This window comes from Limulus polyphemus, unplaced genomic scaffold (assembly GCF_000517525.1).
Source record: "Limulus polyphemus unplaced genomic scaffold, Limulus_polyphemus-2.1.2 Scaffold10, whole genome shotgun sequence".
In the NCBI taxonomy this organism is placed as follows: Eukaryota; Metazoa; Arthropoda; class Merostomata; order Xiphosura; family Limulidae; genus Limulus; species Limulus polyphemus.
This window is the reverse complement of record NW_013665620.1, coordinates 75,079-83,606: the sequence shown is the minus strand read 5'-3', so window position 1 is coordinate 83,606 and position 8,528 is coordinate 75,079.

Sequence of the window (8,528 nt, the reverse complement as noted above, 5' to 3'; positions counted from 1 at the left end):
TAAAATGTCTGAACTATACCCATTAGTTTGCTTTCTCTAAGGATCCTAATCAAAAGTTTACTTTTTCTTCATGGACGAAAGCTATTTCTTACTTAGATGCTTGTGTTCTACACGCAATAATGCGTTCAAGAGAAATTTTGAGTGTTTTAGTATTCGAAGAATGAAAAACGTTAAAAGGATCAAAGAATCGTTAATTTAGGTTTCGTGGCTTGTACTCGGCAAAGGAAGAAAAAATTTGAGTTTGGTGATCTTATTATACCAACAATAAAAAGGCTTCTGAGGAAACATAGTAAAACAATGAAGGAACTTGCTAAAAATTTGATCTTACAATAAACGAAATGGTATTGGTCGGACATGCATGAAAGGGCTAAAAATGTTCTTTTAATATATAACTTAACAATGTAGCCAATAACCATTTTATTTGTGGTAAGTGGCTGTTACGTGTTAGAATTTCAAATGGTCTGGAATTGAGTTTACTTATAAATTTAAATTTAGTAGTTAAATTTTACTTTGGATTTAGTAGTTAAGTAAAAGTCGATATATAGCCAGTTTATGACATTTGCCAACAAGATTGATACACACAGTTTTCTTTTTTAACACAAATAGGTTTTAATATACACGCAACAATACAACTTACAATAACAGTTATTACAAATAGTTATTACAAACAATGATTTATAAACAAAAGTTTCACAAACTCACAAGCAATATAGTGTGGAACTTTCTTAATATCTTATTGAGGGTTCACGATGAGCGAGTTAATTTCGAGTTGATATAGGCACAATTCACTTAATTAACAGGAAGATAGCTAGTAGTCTTCACAGTTCATACGCCTATTAGAGATTGAGTTTCCACCGATGACGTTAGGTAATGTTTTGGTAAAAATATTAATGTCCGATGTGAATCCACTGAAGTTAAATGGTTTGTAATGTTCGAAATTTATAAATATTCCTGGTCAAATATCTAAAGTTTTCCGATTAATAAGCGATATAATAATCACTGTTATAGCTTCCGAAGTTTACAGCACACTGATAATAGCGAACTAATAATAGATACTCTCTTTGGCGGGTCGCATTGGTTATATTTATAGCCGTGTGGAGGCGTTCTAGAAAATTCAGATTACGTAACAATACAAATTTAAGCGTTTACGCACACACATATATTGTTGATTCTTACTCTCGAGTATCTTCAACAACTTTGGAGAATAGGCGGGAGTTTCGCAATACATGTTTAACTGTATAGGCTATGCATGTTTCTAAACATAAATTTAATCTAAACAATCGTTGATATTAAAATAAATATATAATAAGAAATCCATTACAGTACCTTACAAACATCCGCGCATGGAAAGACTAAATGTTGACAGTCATGTACTCAACCAAACAACACGGACTTAATTTCACTAAGTAAACGGTGCCCTTCATATTTACATTCAAACATTCAAATGAGTGTATTTTTATTGTTATGCCTCCACTAATTTGAAATACCATATCAACTGAATAAAGATATAACGTAATAACACTATGTTGCTACTTAAGAGTTCGTATAAACCAGTTGGTTGATTTGGATTGTTAAGCAAAGAGCTACACAATGGGCTATCTGTGCTCTACCCACCGTGAGTAAATATCGAAACCATGTTTTCGTATAAACCAGTTGGTTGATTTGGATTGTTAAGCAGAGAGCTACACAATGAGCTATTTGTGCTCTACCCACCGTGGGTCAATATCGAAACCATGTTTTCGTATAAACCAGTATAAGAACTTTAAGATTCAAAACAACATGTTATTCATTGGAATTACTGAGTCTTTTCACATACAAAATATTTTAATATGCTGTATAATTTCATAAGCTTACGTTATGATTCTTTAAAAATGGTTATCACAAAGTACTTCTATTTTACCGGTTTTTGGTTGATTGCATGGGGTTCACTTTAAGGATTTTTCTTAAAACTTCGTTTATTAAAGTTTGGTGTTGAATTTAAGTCTATAGCGAAGTCCTCTGGTGGGACAGCGGTAAGTTTACGGACTTACAAAGCTAAAATCCGGAGATCGATTCCTCACGTTGGACATGGTAGATACCCCAATGTGGCTTTGCTATACAAAAAAACTAACGCATCTGTAGCGAAATGGATTGCGTGTATCGATGCTAAACAGCACTTTATTTACCGTCACGAACACATCTCTAGAGCTAACTTACGCAAAGGATTATAACCCTTCATTATAAAATTTCAAAAAGGAAGTGAACAATGTAGTTTAGGTTGCCAGCGTGACGTTTTACTTGTCTTTATTTATTACGTCAACAAAGTTATATAACTAAAATGTCTGAATTATACCCATTAGATTGCGTTCTCTAACGATCCTAATCAAAAATTTTTTAGTGTTTTTTTTTCATGGACGAAAGCTATTTATATATATATAGTACTTAACAGCTTAACAAAAACATTGAAATAGCCTTAGATTATATATAGATATATATATATATAGTACTTAACAGCTTAACTATATAAAGTCTAAGGCTATTTCAATGTTTTTTAAGCTGTTAAGTACTATATATATAAAATCTAAGGCTATTTCAATGTTTTTTATAGTACTTAACAGCTTAAAAAACATTGAAATAGCCTTAGACTATATATATATATATAGTACTTAACAGCTTAACGAAAACAATGAAATAGCCTTAGACTTGTAGTTTAAGAGGTTAAACAAGAAAGACACCATCTGTCTTTCGTTTGCTATCGTGTGAATAAAGGGAATTGTCATACATTAAAATGGTTTAATAAACACCTGTTGACACAATAGTTATTAAAACGGTTCCATAAACACCTGTTGACACAATACTTAATAAAATGGTTTAATAAACACCTGTTGACACAATAGTTATTAAAATGGTTCCATAAACACCTGTTGACACAATACTTAATAAAATGGTTTCATAAACACCTGTTGACATAATAGTTATTAAAACGGTTCCATAAACTCCTGTTGACACAAAAGTTATTTATTCATCAAGATCGTATTGTTCATTTTAAGGGTTTACTGGATTCTTTAGAGTCGATATTCAGCGAAAATCTATGAATGTTCTACTCGGAATATAAAAAGAAACCTAGGTAACGACATCATGGCTAATAATGTTTACTTTAGGGATCCACTAAACTATTTGAATGCCAGTAAATATCCAAAAAATAGTAAGTAATGCTAGATTTATTTAAGACAACCGATAAATATTCTTACTCAGTACGTTTTAACACGCCCTCCGCAGTGGTTCAGCAGTAAGTCTGAAAGTTTATAACGCTAAAAACTGGGTTTCGATACTCTTGGTGGGCACAGCACAGATGGCTCATTATGTAGCTTTGAGCTTAACAAGGAAACAAACAAATAATTTACACAATGTCTATTATATAAACTTCACCATGACAAAATGTCTAATAGTATTCCTTTGATTTGTTGACCCAAGCTGTGCAGATGAGTCTTTAATAGGCGAAACTGCAGTCCATAACAGAGGGCATGGCCAATCAAAGAATGCATTAGGCCTCTACGTCACAGATTCTCTTTTCAATTTAACCTCTGATGAATAATTAATAATTCAATAATTAACATAATTATCTGTATGCAGAATGAATGTAATCGCTCAACTTTATCACTGCACTCAAAAATCTCGTGCTATTCTTCTATGTGCATAAAAATATAAAAGGATGTTGGATATTCGTTTACTGTAAAAATGTAAACAACACAGAAAGCGTAAAAACCAAAATACATATGTATGTATCATCAGTTTAATAAATTGGGTTACTGTCCAATCATTATTCTTATTCGTGCATCCACACCAGTTTAATATCCTGATGCAGGTATAGCGTGATTCAGAAACAACCTTTCAACTTCCAGCCGATGATGTTTACACAAACACAAAACAATAACATTAAAACCTACAAGAAAAAGACAAATCGACGTTTACAGCATCCCCCTATAGGCCAGTTCACAAGTTACGGTAAACCAGATGTAGACAGACAGTTTATAGAGTATTAAACATGCTAGAACATTCATAATGAGACTTGTACATTGGTTCCTGTAAGATTTAATAACATCGCTTATACCATTCGACAGATGTCCAAGCAACTTCCTTATATTTATCATTAATGGACATTATGTACCTTTACAACCAACACTTTTTTCTACTTACATGCAAATTATTCTTACACGTTTTAAAGTTGTTTTTCAAAATTTCAAGTATCCAAAGCAATCCAGAATTCAGAGGTGCTGTCTTTTGTTTTTGTCGTTGTTGATTATAGCTGCTGCAATGGTTGCGTTTAAAGAAATATATAAAACATTCAAAATTATAAAACAACAGATAGCCATCTGCAAAGAACCAAATGCCAGAGTTTCATAAACGTATCATTGTACAGCAATGGAAATAATTATGGAAATCTGCTAGTGACATACATACAGGAGTTACAAACAACGAGTAATGGCTAGTAGATGATGAATTTATTACTGGTACAAAACATTACTGCATAAAATACAAAAGAACAGTGAACAGGTTGTACAAGGCACTAGTTAGTATTTTGTACGTAAGCCCTTTACTTTACATTTTATTTTTGTACTACTGTAAAGTTTATAAATATACGATTGTGGAATATTGTTCCCAATGTCCTGTATAACTCCACATACTTCAGTCAAGTTCACATTTTAACGTTCTCAGTTTCTGCATAATGCTGTACAGCCTCTCCTGAGGCTTGACTTGTACAAAGTCCTGGTATTAACAATCTAATGTTCATACCAGGACTTTGTTCAGGCCAAACCATGGTTGTGAGAGTTTCGTCGGTATCTTTAATGTTAGGGTATCGTTTCACCACATTTGCTGTATGATTGGAATACTTTTCTTGCCGGAAGATAATCCCAGCCGATGAGTCGAGTTCCTAAGGAAATAGCATGACGGACTAGTAGTCAGAATACCTTTAATTTTGTGTAAACCACCGACATCATTGAATGAGATACATGCTCAAATTTGTACTGATTCCCCGCTATGTTTCGTTGTGTTATAGATTGACTATGTCATTGTTTTTCTCTCTGACATAGGAGAAACTGTCATTTATTTTTGATGAATAATTAAACTTGGTTTCATTTGCAAAGAGCACTCGTCTCCAGGTTTGTTAATTTTCATTTAATTGTTTATGGTTAGGTGTCCATTTCAAACTTTGAGTTTGGTTACCTCTTCTCACAAGTGTATTCGAAAAGTTACACGTTGAGTGAGACCAATTCATGCTAAGGTGTATCATAATGTTCTCGAGATGACATTCATATCTGTTTTTACAGAAACATTGTTGCTAAGATCCGTAATCGACTATCGTCAACCTTGTAAAGAACACATCCTGAGATACTTAATATCACTTTTTGGGAGTTTTGGTTATATATCTCAACCACTTCTACTAATAACAGTACCAGTTTCACATACTCTCTTCAGAATTTTGTGTGCAGATCTTACTAAAACATGGTGTTTTGATGCAGAATTTTGCATGAGATGTTCTTAACCAGCCAAAATGTTTATTTCTACACCCTTGACACGCGGTATTTCAGTTACGAAAACCGTGACTTGGCAAAGTACGACTACCACTACTTAAACTAGGTGTCACTTTCTGATTGGCTGGATGACAACCAATCATAATTTAAACTATTAATACATGACTATTCTCTGGTGCAGTTCATTTTTACACGATAATATTTCCTTTTTACTCACCGTTTCCATAATTATTTCTATACGGTACAATCAATGTGTTTACAAACTGAAAGGGCAAATTAAACGTGGATGGAAATATTTATTAACAAGGAATATGTGGTTAAAAGTGTATTGCTTTATATTGCTTTTCAATTTATTGTATTTGTGCTTTTTAAATGGAGTTTAAACGTTGTTCTAGAATTCAATAGTACTAAATGCGTGATCCTTCCTAATTATTTTTAATAAATGAAATAAATTGATTTTTTTAAAGAACTGAACACTATTACTTGCTCAGTTTACTAAAATAGAACCAAAAGTTATAAGTATCATCGTAGCTTAGGCTTAACATTATCGTGCACATTTTAGTCTTTTCATATTAATTCTTCAAATATCAATCGCAAAGAAAGTTTTTATCTGTTTAATTTATTTGTAAAAGTTACTTATCACGTTAATAAATACAGCTTCGAGTGCGTTACACTCAATGGGGTTAATTCAATTGACGATACGAAGCTTCAGTTATTGAGATACCACCAGGTTTAACTGCCAGCAATTTAACATGCTCTACAGAAAAGATAAAAATTGGATGTTTTTGTTTTGTTTAAACACTGTGAAAGGTTATCCAACTTATGTAGCCATTTCGAGAAAATTGAAGTACAAAATCAAAAGAAGTAATTCTGTCATCAACTTGTTTCTATGACAACACTCCTGCCATCTTTCGTCACAAAAACTGTTGAACATCGTATGATCTGAATTTAGATATTGTTTATACGGCCGAGCGATGCCCAATGGTTAGCGTATCGATTGTCTGTTTATCTATAGCAACTCAAAATTAGTTTGGTGCGAAATTCCACAGTCGTTAAATTATTTTGTCAACAAGTATAATTAGTATAAAGAGTCAAAACCCAATTTTTTTATTGATTCGATACAGTGAAAAAAAATTCAGACCATACCATTATTCTTTGTGGTCGTCAAATCAAAACACTACAAAAGATCAGAAGGATTGGTTTGTTTTGAATTTCGCGCAAAGCTACACGGTGGCTATCTGCGCTAGTCGTCCCTAATTTAGCAGTGAAAGACTAGATGGAAGGCAACTAGTCATCACCACCCACCGCCAATTTTTTGGGCTACACTTTTACCAAAGAATAGTGGGATTGAGCGTCACATTATAACGCCCCCACGGCTGAAAGGGCGAGCATGTTTGATGGGACGGGGATTCGAACCCGCGCCTCTCAGATTACGAGTCAAGCGCTCTAACCACCTGGCCATGCCGGGCCTGCATCAGAAGTATTCCGTTGAGCCCTCCGACAAACAAAGTTACTGCAAAATGTTAAAACCACGTAATTATCTTCTAATCGTCAAATCAAAATATTACGAAATCTTAGAACCACGTAATTATGTCTTCTAATCGTCAAATCAAAATACTGCGAAATGTTAGAACCACGTAATTATGTCTTCTAATCGTCAAATCAAAATACTGCGAAATGTTAGAACCACGTAATTATGTCTTCTAATCGTCAAATCAAAATACTGCAAAATGTTAGAACCACGTAATTATGTCTTCTAATCGTCAAATCAAAATATTGCGAAAGGTCATAACCATTATAATATGTACTGTAGTCGTTTAATCAAGATGTTGAGAAAAATCAAATCCACTATATTATGTCTTTTAGTCGTCAATTCAAGATAATACGAAAGGTCAGAGCCATTTTATTACTTAATTTCAAACAGTAAAAAATATAAGAATAATTCTTAAGCAAACACTACTCACCAATTCTAAATAATAAGAAAAATCTTTATATATTAAACTTAATCAGTACGAAAAATCGGAAACACGTTAACAGGATCCTATCGCGTTGATTCTAAACTGTACCAAAACCATTCCAAATTAAACTGTCTTTTCACCAGCCTTTATTAGTTTTAGCATATTAATGTGACTTATCACCAGAATAAACTCGAAGCTATTAAAGACTGGTGAGAAGACAAACTCATATGCTAAAGCTATTAAAAGCTGGTGAGAAGACAGATTGATATGCTGAAGCTATTAAAGACTGGTGAGAAGACAAACTCATATGCTAAAGCAGCATATTCATCTGACTTATCACCAGTCTTTAATAGCTTCAGCATATTCATCTGACTTATCACCAGACTAAACTAGTTTTAGCATATCAATTTGTCTTCTCACCAGCTTTTAATAGCTTTAGCATATCAGTTTGTCTTCTCACCAGTCTTTAATAGCTTCAACATATCAATCTGTCTTGTCATCAGCCTTCACTAGCTACAGACGGCATTTGAAAGTTTTTCTCCTAAATTATAAACGATTTTCAAAGAGAGAGTATATATGTGTGAAATAAAGTTGTAAAATTTATTCTAAAAACTAAAAGTTGAGCGTTGTAAATTTTTTACTTAAAATCACATTTGCAATGTCATGTTTTCGGTTTAAACTATTACAAGTGTAAGTTGAGTACCCACTATGTACAAGCAGACATGTACATTTACACGATACACATACATCTAACTCCACAACTCTTAATATTTTATGAGCATTTCTATGAAATGGATATACTGCTCGATAGATATCTATACATATGTATTTTCTACTCACTATAAGCTTGTTAAAATAGCATATTCGTAAAATAACGACGATGTTTAAACACGTGTTTATTGACTTCAAACTTTCCTTTAGAAAAACGTATTCAAATGTTTAAACTTTAAATGCGTTTTTTATGTTTTGGTGATTATTTAGAATGTAACCCTTTCAAAATGAACGTGCGAGTCGTGTCGGTTTGTTTGTTTGTTTTTGGAATTTCGCGCAAAGCTAC